Genomic DNA, 12,629 nt, shown 5'->3' with positions numbered 1-12,629 from the left:
GACCTGAGGGTATGTTGACGTATGCTCGCGCGCACCGTATTTAGCAAATCTTTGTAATTGATTGCAATCGTGCGTCGGATGTCACGAGTAAATTTCACTCCCAAGCACTTCATGACCGTGATCACCTTGATCTGTCCAGGAATAGGGGCCTTCAATCCGCGACCGATGTTCAGGACACCGGACTTCATTACATTCAACTGAGCCCCCGCCGCCTTCCTATACTGCTCTACTATGTCCATCGCCGTCCGTATCTCAGACGTGGTTCGCACAAGAAAGGCCACATCATCCGCGTAGGCGCGGCATACAAACTTGTGACCATACATCAGGACACCCTGGAGGTGTGAGGTCAGCGCTGTTAATAGCGGCTCGATGGCGATAGCAAACAGCGCCATCGACATAGGGCAGCCCTGTCTGACCGAACTTTCAATAGTTATCGGCCCCACTGATCGCCCGTTGAGCAAAATCGTGGACTGGGAGTGGCGCAGCAGTCGTGCGATGATGGTGAGGAAACGGTGGGGGAAGTTCATTGTCTGCATGGTTTTCAGTAAATACTCATGGTTCACACGGTCGAATGCTTTGTCAAAATCGAGAGCAACCAAGGCGCACGGAATGCGACAGGCGGCAGCTACCGCTATGACGTCGCGATAGTCACACAAGGTGTCGTGAATGTTGCGGCCTATACCGACACTCGTTTGTGGCGGGGCTGTAACCGTGTTCATCACCGGTTTGAGTCTCCTAGCTATAATCCTTGCAAAGATCTTATAATCACAGTTTAGAAGTGTGAGCGGGCGGTAGTGGTTTGCGGATTGCGCCAATGGTGACTTAGGAACCGGTATGATCAAGCCCTCACTGAATTGTCGCGGGATGTCTTTGTCGGGGTCCATTAATTCCTGGCATATGCACGTCAGTTTCGGTAACAACAGTCGTTTAAATGTGCGATAGAACTCCACCGGTAGGCCGTCTGGACCAGGTGACTTGTTCTCAGGGCCCGTCAGCAGTGCATCTTCTACTTCCTCTTCTGTAGGTTCAGCCAACAATTGAAGTGCTTCCGTCTGATTCATCTTGCGGGTTATACCCGACAGTAAAGCCTCCATCGCCTCGTGATCCACAGGGCCAGCGGCGTATAGCGTCGCATAATAGTGCTTCATCTCAGCTGATATCTCACGCTGCTGCAACAACAAACATCCGTCCTCCGTCCGTAGTTCAGTGACCAGTTTCCTGCGGCGACCTGTCCGCTCCTTAAGTACGTGATAGATGGAAGGTTGCTCGCCTGCGACACCGTCACGAAGTCGCGCCCTGACTTTGCACCCGATGAGCTTTTGACGCGTCAAAGCCGTAATCGTGGCTTTTATCCGTTGTATTTCCTGGTGATTGTCTATAATCGACGCGTCCGGGCGGTATAAGTCTCGAAGGACCTGGAAATAGAACTCGACCGTCCTGGTGTACCATTCCTTCCTGTCACGGGAGTATCTCATAAAGGCCTTCCTGATCGTCGGTTTTGCACAGTTTAGCCACCATTCCAACGCCGAGGCATATTGAGAAAAACCTCTCACACAAGCCGCCCAAGACGCAGCGAAGAGTTCATGGCATGCCTGTTCGTCCAAATGCGATACATTCAACTTCCAGTATCCTCTTCCACGGTACGTCCCTTGGCGTTGGAGGTTGAGTGTACAAATGTACGCCGCGTGGTCAGAGAAGACGGTCGGCCATATCTCCGTCTGCAAAAGTCTTCGACTTAAATCCAGCGTGACGTAAATACGATCGAGTCGGCTGGCGGAGTGAGTCGTGATATGCGTGAATCCTGGCCTATCGCCATTGACGTGTTCCCAGGTATCAATAAAATGAAAGTCCCGTATTATAGCCGCTAGATCCGGACATGTGTTAAAATGTGGCGTCTGATCTTTCGGAGATAGGACGCAGTTGTAGTCGCCACCGAATATAATGTGGTCGTAATGGCCTACAAGCAATGGTGCAATAGCATCGTTAAAAAACGCCGCCCGTTGCGGTCTATTACCAGTCCCTGAAGGGGCATAGACGTTGACAATACGAGTATCGTAAATGGTGAGTGCCATACCTCTCGCCGTTGGGAGGTACTCTACGTCAGTCGCTAGTATCCCTTCCTTTGTGAGGATGGCTGTTCCAAGTTCTTGCACAGTCCCGGGATGAGTGAAGGCTATATATCCACTAATCGTGGCGAGGTCTATGTTCTTCACCTCTTGTAGTAAGACCATGTCGAGTTCGGCCGCATATAACATATCACGGAAGGTCTGTAGCTTAAGATTGCTGCTGATACTGTTGATGTTGACAGTCCCTATCCTGTAAGCTTGTGCAGAAGTCATTCGCGGATGGAAGAAAGGAAGGCCTTTTCTGTGACTACACACACTATAGATTAGTGGTCGCTGGGGCGGGGGGGAAGCCCATCCGTATCATCCCCGACCCCGCGCATGACCGCTGTCCCCACACCAACCATAGGATCGTCATTCAAGTCCCCTCCTGGCGGAACGTTTTCCACATCATCGGCCCAGTTGCCGGTCGCCCGGAGGCCAACCTCCGTCGTGTCGCCGTCAAGTGTCTGCATGGGTATGTCATGCGGGGTCACCTCCCGTGTCGCGTGCACTACCATCCGTTCGGTGGGAGGGGTAGGTGGCTCGGCCGTCGCAAGAATGTCCGCCGGAATGAGGACCTGGTGGATGCCATCGTCTTGTGCTACCGGTGTTCCTCCAAGTGTGCGGGCAACCCGCTGAGCCTTTTCTCGCACCTCCTTCGCCGTCTGGTCCGCGTTCGGGGGCGCAATCCGTTGTTTTTTGCGTCTGCGGGGTGAGTGCCGTGGTCGGCCCATCTCATTATCGGAAGATACGGTCTGGTCCGGCTCCTGCGGGCCCTCCGGATCCTGGAGCACGACGTTTTCAGCCGCAGCAACTGCGGCATGGCCCTCGTCATCGGGAGTTACCTGTTGCTCTGACTGGGCAGCGGATAAGTTTGTCGCCGTTATCTGGTTCGTGACTATGGGCGCAACGTTGGTCTCAGGTGGTGACGGGCGAGGAGCCGCCTCCTCTACTAGTAAGTGGTCCGGTTCCGGTCCCCTGACTGCCGCAACGTAACTTACCGGCAACGACTGCATAGTCGTGGGCGCAACGTTGGTCTCAGGTGGTGACGGGCGAGGAGCCGCCTCCTCTACTAGTAAGTGGTCCGGTTCCGGTCCCCTGACTGCCGCAACGTAACTTACCGGCAACGACTGCATAGTCGCAGGTCTTTCGGATTCTCCCACTGGTAACTGCGCTATCCTCCGCTGCATGCAGTCCGAGCGAACATGGCCTTCCTTACCACAACCTGAGCACGTTCGGGGTTGCCCGTCATACATGACAATGGCTCTACATCCACTGACGTATATATATGAAGGGACGTGACGCCGAAGATCAATTTTGATCTGCCGCACCCCATTGAGAACAGGGAAGGTATTGAAAGTTGTCCACTTCTCCGCTGTATTACTTAAGACCGTGCCATATGTAGTAAGAACTTGATTGATCTGCCCTGCAGGCACCTCAAACGGAAGCTCAAAGATCCTAATGGTCCTGACGCCAAGTCCCGCCATTTCAACCGTCACATCCCCCACGTTACCGTCACAATGGGTGAACTTAAATCGACCTCCCGAAGAGGCTATTACTCGTGCACAGCAGTCTGTGTTCGACATCTTCACATAGACTGTTCGGCTAACTATCGACAAATGGATCCCGATTACGTCGCCAAATTGTAACTTCACTACATCGCGCAAAAAGGCCTCTACTTCGTATGGCTTAGGTCGTGCATAATGGTCGTCGAAACTAAATTTCAGTGTATTTGTACGGAAATGAGACTCCATCGTTACCACGTGTACATGATTAAATTCCTCGAGAAACGGCTAGTCCCACCGTGTTGACTCACCACTCGCCGCGGAGCTGGCCGCAACAGCGAGGACGTAAACAGCGCACGTCCGCTCACCTCGCCAGCCGCGAGTAGACTGCCGGGACCTCCTGCACCCTAAGCAGGAATCATACCCCTAGACCAACGAGCCCTGTGACACGGCGAATGCCAATTATTCCAGTCCCTCGATGTCGTCCAGGGTGCCCTGGAAGTCTCGTGTACGCTGGCGGGATGGGGGCGGCGCGAATTCCCGCGGTCGGCGGCCTTCCTGGGCTACTGGTACCTTCATGTAGAGCTGCCGCTGGGCTCGCACTGCCTGCTGCTGAGAAAGTGATTGCTTTTGCTGATATGACTTGCAATAACGACTGCGCGAAACGCCGCTATCTCGTTAGGGGTGCTACGGCAGACTCCCTCTCGAGCACCCCGAAGACTTCTTGAGCCCTCGGCTGTGATGGGTTCCAGGCAGACGTGTATGTGCATTCGCGGACGAGAGAATGGCTGCGGCAAATTGGAGTGAACAACGATGGACTCCTCGGGTCCGTCGTTTCCGTAGTTTAGCGGTTATCACGTCTGCTTCACACGCAGAAGGTCCCCGGTTCGATCCCGGGCGGGAACAGTATTTTCCTGCCTATGTCGTATTGTCCTCCAATGAGCCACGTCGTGTGTGGATCTGCTGCATGTCCCTTCGTTTTGCAAGTACCACATTTATTGAATTTTTTAGTTACGATGGCAACATCACTACAAGTTGTCTGTGAAGTAAGGTGCACACAAGCAGTTTCCGTGGTGTAGCGGTTATCACGTCTGCCTAACACGCAGAAGGTCCCCGGTTCGATCCCGGGCGGAAACACTTTTTCATCACTTTAAGCAAGACGTACTAACATGCATCTGCTACCATCTGTACCCGAAACCTTCGTAATCGCCTTCACGCGTCGGACCCGAGTGTCAATTGCTCACATCGAATAAGAAATTCATTTGATATTGACGGCGAGCTTTTTGCGCTGACTCAGCCTCTGACGTGCGATCAGTTTGCACAAAACGCTAGGGCTCGTCCGGGATTTGAACGCGGGACCTCCTGCACCCTAAGCAGGAATCATACCCCTTTTTTTTTTTTTTTTTTTTTTTTTTTTTTTGCTGCCTTCGTCGGCTAGCTTCTACGCTTTAAATTTATTAGTTTTTTTTTTTTTTTTTTTTTTTTAATGGTATAACATAAAGTAAATGAAAACAAAAGGGATGAGTGGCTTCGACTCATGAATGCCATCTCCGAGAAGAAATCCTCTGTATGTGCCGCCTCCATCGGCATTGTGGTTGTTCGTTATTTTTTTCAAATTACCTTTGGCAACCGTACTTTAGGGGCCCTCTTACGTCGGAAAACTGTAAGGTCGGCTTCTCGGGGTGCAATGTGTTCACTCCGTTGCGAGTTCGTCCTGTTTCATCGTGTGGTCTCTTCTCTTTACTGTCCTGTCTTGTCCACTCTTAGCTTTACACCCGCCAATTCTGTGGGGGATCCATGATCGCTTTAATGAGAAAATTTGCGTATTCCTGTTTGTAATGTGGAAGTTTGCGAAGTCCATCGTGCTGTGTTTGTAAATATGTCGAAAAGTCTCCAATACTACGTTCTGAGTTTGTAATAATATAGTAGATTGCTTGTCCTTTCAGCCAGGTTACGGCATTTCGTTTCGTGGTAGGGTAGAGGTCATCGTCCGGTAGAAGTAGACTCTTAAGGGTGATGGCTTGAGGGGACGTGCGTTGTAGAAATGCCAAGAGGTTTCTAACCGCTTTCCAGATGTCTTGCGCCGTACCGCATACGAATGTGTGTTCATCAGTATCTTGCACGTTACAGGTTGCACAAAGGGAAGTATCAGCCAAATGTATCGAATGTAAGCGGGAAGTCGTGGGAAGTTTCCTATTGACCACGTAATACCACAATGCTCTCACTCCCGTTGGCAAATGTGGATGATGAACACTTCTCCATACACGTGGCCAGACTGCCTCGGGGTACTTAACTTCAATACTGTTTCGGGCGTGCGTCGTGAGCAAATATTTGTACACTGCTCGCACTGTGACTATCTGTTCCTCAGGCATTCCCAGGCGGATGTAGCTATAGTCAAGCAAAAATTGCTTGATATGATGAAGGTCGTCTGGTATGTGATGAACATCCACAGGCGCGTCAAGATTAGCCGGCTTTATTTCGTTCAATAGAAAAGTGGTGATACTATTGGGCGAATTCTTCCATCTGCTAAATGTAGAACTGACGTACAGGGCCCGTGTCTTCGTATAGACGTCGGTGAGGTTGAGACCACCTGACGCCGACGGCAGAGTCAACGTAGAATACTTGACTTTGAAAATGTGGCCGCGGCTGACAAAGTGGCCGAAGGCAGCTAACAATCTGCTTGCCATCGGGAGGGGTAGCGGAAGTACGCGTGCCACATAGTTAATTTTAGAGACGAGATAAATGTTCACCAATGCCACGCGTTGTATTTCGTCCAGCGACCTGAGGGTATGTTGACGTATGCTCGCGCGCACCGTATTTAGCAAATCTTTGTAATTGATTGCAATCGTGCGTCGGATGTCACGAGTAAATTTCACTCCCAAGCACTTCATGACCGTGATCACCTTGATCTGTCCAGGAATAGGGGCCTTCAATCCGCGACCGATGTTCAGGACACCGGACTTCATTACATTCAACTGAGCCCCCGCCGCCTTCCTATACTGCTCTACTATGTCCATCGCCGTCCGTATCTCAGACGTGGTTCGCACAAGAAAGGCCACATCATCCGCGTAGGCGCGGCATACAAACTTGTGACCATACATCAGGACACCCTGGAGGTGTGAGGTCAGCGCTGTTAATAGCGGCTCGATGGCGATAGCAAACAGCGCCATCGACATAGGGCAGCCCTGTCTGACCGAACTTTCAATAGTTATCGGCCCCACTGATCGCCCGTTGAGCAAAATCGTGGACTGGGAGTGGCGCAGCAGTCGTGCGATGATGGTGAGGAAACGGTGGGGGAAGTTCATTGTCTGCATGGTTTTCAGTAAATACTCATGGTTCACACGGTCGAATGCTTTGTCAAAATCGAGAGCAACCAAGGCGCACGGAATGCGACAGGCGGCAGCTACCGCTATGACGTCGCGATAGTCACACAAGGTGTCGTGAATGTTGCGGCCTATACCGACACTCGTTTGTGGCGGGGCTGTAACCGTGTTCATCACCGGTTTGAGTCTCCTAGCTATAATCCTTGCAAAGATCTTATAATCACAGTTTAGAAGTGTGAGCGGGCGGTAGTGGTTTGCGGATTGCGCCAATGGTGACTTAGGAACCGGTATGATCAAGCCCTCACTGAATTGTCGCGGGATGTCTTTGTCGGGGTCCATTAATTCCTGGCATATGCACGTCAGTTTCGGTAACAACAGTCGTTTAAATGTGCGATAGAACTCCACCGGTAGGCCGTCTGGACCAGGTGACTTGTTCTCAGGGCCCGTCAGCAGTGCATCTTCTACTTCCTCTTCTGTAGGTTCAGCCAACAATTGAAGTGCTTCCGTCTGATTCATCTTGCGGGTTATACCCGACAGTAAAGCCTCCATCGCCTCGTGATCCACAGGGCCAGCGGCGTATAGCGTCGCATAATAGTGCTTCATCTCAGCTGATATCTCACGCTGCTGCAACAACAAACATCCGTCCTCCGTCCGTAGTTCAGTGACCAGTTTCCTGCGGCGACCTGTCCGCTCCTTAAGTACGTGATAGATGGAAGGTTGCTCGCCTGCGACACCGTCACGAAGTCGCGCCCTGACTTTGCACCCGATGAGCTTTTGACGCGTCAAAGCCGTAATCGTGGCTTTTATCCGTTGTATTTCTTGGTGATTGTCTATAATCGACGCGTCCGGGCGGTATAAGTCGCGAAGGACCTGGAAATAGAACTCGACCGTCCTGGTGTACCACTCCTTCCTGTCACGGGAGTATCTCATAAAGGCCTTCCTGATTGTCGGTTTTGCACAGTTTAGCCACCATTCCAACGCCGAGGCATATTGAGAAAACCTTCTCTCACAAGCCGCCCAAGACGCAGCGAAGAGTTCATGGCATGCCTGTTCGTCCAAATGCGATACATTCAACTTCCAGTATCCTCTTCCACGGTACGTCCCTTGGCGTTGGAGGTTGAGTGTACAAATGTACGCCGCGTGGTCAGAGAAGACGGTCGGCCATATCTCCGTCTGCAAAAGTCTTCGACTTAAATCCAGCGTGACGTAAATACGATCGAGTCGGCTGGCGGAGTGAGTCGTGATATGCGTGAATCCTGGCCTATCGCCATTGACGTGTTCCCAGGTATCAATAAAATGAAAGTCCCGTATTATAGCCGCTAGATCCGGACATGTGTTAAAATGTGGCGTCTGGTCTTTCGGAGATAGGACGCAGTTGTAGTCGCCACCGAATATAATGTGGTCGTAATGGCCTACAAGCAATGGTGCAATAGCATCGTTAAAAAACGCCGCCCGTTGCGGTCTATTACCAGTGCCTGAAGGGGCATAGACGTTGACAATACGAGTATCGTAAATGGTGAGTGCCATACCTCTCGCCGTTGGGAGGTACTCTACGTCAGTCGCTAGTATCCCTTCCTTTGTGAGGATGGCTGTTCCAAGTTCTTGCACAGTCCCGGGATGAGTGAAGGCTATATATCCACTAATCGTGGCGAGGTCTATGTTCTTCACCTCTTGTAGTAAGACCACGTCGAGTTCGGCCGCATATAACATATCACGGAAGGTCTGCAGCTTTAGATTGCTGCTGATACTGTTGATGTTGACAGTCCCTATCCTGTAAGCTTGTGCAGAAGTCATTCGCGGATGGAAGGAAGGAAGGCCTTTTCTGTGACTACACGCACTATAGATTACTGGTCGCTGGGGCGGGTGGTAAGCCCATCCGTATCATCCCCGACCCCGCGCATGATCGCTGTCCCCACACCAACCATAGGATCGTCATTCAAGTCCCCTCCTGGTGGAACGCTTTCCACATCATCGGCCCAGTTGCCGGTCGCCCGGAGGCCAACCTCCGTCGTTGCGCCGTCAAGTGTCTGCATGGGTATGTCATGCGGGGTCACCTCCCGTGTCGCGAGCACTACCATCTGTTCGGTGGGAGGGTGAGGTGGCTCGGTCGTCGTAAGAATGTCTGCCGGAATGAGGACCTGGTGGATGCCATCGTCTTGTGCTACCGGTGTTCCTCCAAGTGTGCGGGCAACCCGCTGAGCCTTTTCTCGCACCTCCTTCGCCGTCTGGTCCGCGTTCGGGGGCGCAATCCGTTGTTTTTTGCGTCTGCGGGGTGAGTGCCGTGGTCGGCTCATCTCACTATCGGAAGATACGGTCTGGTCCGGTTCCTGCGGGCCCTCCGGATCCTGGAGCACGACGTTTTCAGCCGCAGCAACTGCGGCATAGCCCTCGTCATCGGGAGTTACCTGTTGCTCTGACTGGGCAGCGGATAAGTTTGTCGCCGTTATCTGGTTCGCGACTATGGGCGCATCGTCGGTCTCAGGTGGTGACGGGCGAGGAGCCGCCTCCTCGACTAGTAAGTGGTCCGGTTCCGGTCCTCTGACTGCCGCAACGTAACTGACCGGCAACGACTGCATAGTCGCAGGTCTTACGGCTTCTCCCACTGGTAACTGCGCTATCCTCCGCTGCATGCAGTCCGAGCGAACATGGCCTTCCTTACCACAACCTGAGCACGTTCGGGGTTGCCCTTCATACATGACAATGGCTCTACATCCACTGACGTATATATATGAAGGGACGTGACGCCGAAGATCAATTTTGACCTGCCGCACCCCATTGAGAACAGGGAAGGTATTGAAAGTTGTCCACTTCTCCGCTGTATTACTTAAGACCGTGCCATATGTAGTAAGAACATGATTGATCTGCCCTGCAGGCACCTCAAACGGAAGTTCAAAGATCCTAATGGTCCTGACGCCAAGTCCCGCCATTTCAACCGTCACATCTCCCACGTTACCGTCACAATGGGTGAACTTAAATCGACCTCCCGAAGAGGCTATTACTCGTGCACAGCAGTCTGTGTTCGACATCTTCACATAGACTGTCCGGCTAACTATCGACAAATGGATCCCGATAACGTCGTCAAATTGTAACTTCACTACATCGCGCAAAAAGGCCTCTATTTCGTATGGCTTAGGTCGTGCATAATGATCGTCGAAACTAAATTTCAGTGTGTTTGTACGGAAATGAGACTCCATCGTTACCACGTGTACATGACTAAATTCCTCGAGAAACGGCTAGTCCCACCGTGTTGACTCACCACTCGCCGCGGAGCTGGTCCGGAACAGCGAGGACGTAAACAGCGCACGTCCGCTCACCTCGCCAGCCGCGAGTAGACGACTGCCCCTAGACCAACGAGCCCTGTGACACGCCGAATGCCAATTATTGCAGTCCCTAGACGTCGTCCAGGGTGCCCTGGAAGTCTCGTGTACGCTGGCGGGATGGGGGCGGCGCGAATTCCCGCGGTCGGCGGCCTTCCTGGGCTATTGGTACCTTCATGTAGAGCTGCCGCTGGGCTCGCACTGCCTGCTGCTGAGAAAGTGATTGCTTTTGCTGATATGACTTGCAATAACGACTGCGCGAAACGCCGCTATCTCGTTAGGGGTGCTACGGCAGACACCCTCTCGAGCACCCCGAAGACTTCTTGAGCCCTCGGCTGTGATGGGTTCCAGGCTGACAAAAGAACTGTCGTGTGTGCATTCGCGGACTAGAGAAAGGCTGAGGCAAGTTCGAGTGAACAAGGATGGACTTCTCGGGTCCGTCGTTTCCGTAGTGTAGCGGTTATCACGTCTGCTTCACACGCAGAAGGTCCCCGGTTCGATCCCGGGCGGGAACAGTATTTTCCTGCCTATGTCGTATTGTCCTCCAATGAGCCACGTCGTGTGTGGATCTGCTGCATGTCCCTTCGTTTTGCAAGTACCACATTTATTGAATTTTTTAGTTACGATGGCAACATCACTACAAGTTGTCTGTGAAGTAAGGTGCACACAAGCAGTTTCCGTGGTGTAGCGGTTATCACGTCTGCCTAACACGCAGAAGGTCCCCGGTTCGATCCCGGGCGGAAACGCTTTTTCATCACTTTAAGCAAGACTTACTAACATGCATCTGCTACCATCTGTACCCGAAACCTTCGTAATCGCCTTCACGCGTCGGACCCGAGTGTCAATTGCTCACATCGAATAAGAAATTCATTTGATATTGACGGCGAGCTTTTTGCGCTGACTCAGCCACTGACGTGCGATCAGTTTGCACAAAACGCTAGGGCTCGTCCGGGATTTGAACCCGGGACCTCCTGCACCCTAAGCAGGAATCATACCCCTTTTTTTTTTTTTTTTCTTTTTTTTTTTTTTAGTTTTTTTTTGGGCCTCCCTTCTCCCCACACAGCCCATCCATACGCTCACCTTTGTGTGCCTTCTTCGGCTAGCTTCTGCGCTATAGTAGTGTATAATTTATTTATTTATTTATTTTTTAACTTTTTTTTAATTTTTTTTTTTTTTTTTTTTTTTTTTTTTTTTTTTTTTTTTTTATTTGCGTTGGTAGATCTCAGGATCACTTCGTCTCAAGCTCGTCTTCACGTAATAATGGCATAATGTTTCCGTGTCGTTCTGCATTCGTTGATGATTCAGTTTCCTGAAGGCATGATTCAAAGTCGTCATCTCTTAGCGTTGAGAGTAAGTTCGCCGAGATTACCGCCGTGGTGTTTTCTTGGAGTTATTAGCGAAAGTAACTGGTTACTAGTATGTGTTCCTTGAGTTAGTGGAGGCAAAAACAACAAGATCAGAGGTTTCTCTGTCAGCATCGTAAATAATAATAGAAATAAAGTTCCGTATAGAGGAAAAATGGGTATCTAGAAAGAAATACTGCCCCGTCTGTTAAACTTCGTCAAATTAAACTATACTTGTCTTCTGAGTAAAGTAAAAACAGAAATAAATACTGGCTTCACAAGTTTGGCATCCTGTTGCATGCTGCTTCTCGTTGACCTTTGGTGCCCACCTTGTACAACCTATGAAGCAATGGAGTCCTGAAAACTGACAATTAGATACCCTGATAACAGAAGAAATAAATAAAAAAAGCAATGATCGTACCCATTGGTTCGCACACTTAAAGCTTCCCATCATTCAAAGCAACGGTGAGAAAATTCTGAAACTTTTCTTTATACTTCCGTAATCGTTTGATCGCGTAATATTCGGCGATAAGATACAAATGAAAATCAGAAATTGTGGGTGTTTTAGTCGTCAGCATATAATATAGGTACTGTCCAATTAACCAGGTATAGCTATTATTCTTAGATTTCGGAAATAATTTCCAGTCCGGGTGGAATATATCTTGCAGTTGTATTGCGGATGGCGTCGTTCTATTAATAAGAGCCAGTTTCATTCTCGTCCAATTCCAGATTTGCGTCTGATCTCTGCAGTATAATATGTGTTGCAATGTTTCCACATGGCCACATGTGTCGCAAGTCGGTGTAGGCCGTAATTGGATCTTACACAATTTCTCTCCCGTGGGCATCACCTCGTTCACAACATCATACCACACGGAACGAACTCGGGAATGAAGAAAAGGAGCGCTGATATTCATCCAAATTTGTCGCCAGTTCTTGCCAGGATACTTCATTTCTATAGAGTTATTCTGTTGCCGATTCGTAAAGACACTGTAGACAGCAGCAGCAGTGAGTGGTTGCAGGTGTTGATGCACATAGC

At 50.6% G+C, this 12,629-nt stretch overlaps 4 non-coding genes across 4 annotated transcripts; all 4 read left to right on the top strand.

Annotated features, from left to right (window-relative positions):
- Positions 1-4,443: 4,443 nt before the first annotated feature.
- On the top strand, positions 4,444-4,516 carry Trnav-cac. Its single transcript has one exon. It is a non-coding gene; the product is annotated as a tRNA-Val (tRNA).
- Positions 4,517-4,674: 158 nt separating this feature from the next.
- Trnav-aac lies at positions 4,675-4,747 on the top strand. Its single transcript has one exon. It is a non-coding gene; the product is annotated as a tRNA-Val (tRNA).
- A 5,945-nt stretch (positions 4,748-10,692) lies between these two features.
- On the top strand, positions 10,693-10,765 carry Trnav-cac. The gene has a single exon. It is a non-coding gene; the product is annotated as a tRNA-Val (tRNA).
- A 158-nt stretch (positions 10,766-10,923) lies between these two features.
- On the top strand, positions 10,924-10,996 carry Trnav-aac. Its single transcript has one exon. It is a non-coding gene; the product is annotated as a tRNA-Val (tRNA).
- Positions 10,997-12,629: the final 1,633 nt, after the last annotated feature.

The sequence above is a fragment of the Schistocerca americana genome, chromosome 2 (assembly GCF_021461395.2).
Source record: "Schistocerca americana isolate TAMUIC-IGC-003095 chromosome 2, iqSchAmer2.1, whole genome shotgun sequence".
In the NCBI taxonomy this organism is placed as follows: domain Eukaryota; kingdom Metazoa; phylum Arthropoda; class Insecta; order Orthoptera; family Acrididae; genus Schistocerca; species Schistocerca americana.
This window is presented reverse-complemented; position numbering and strand designations above follow the sequence as displayed.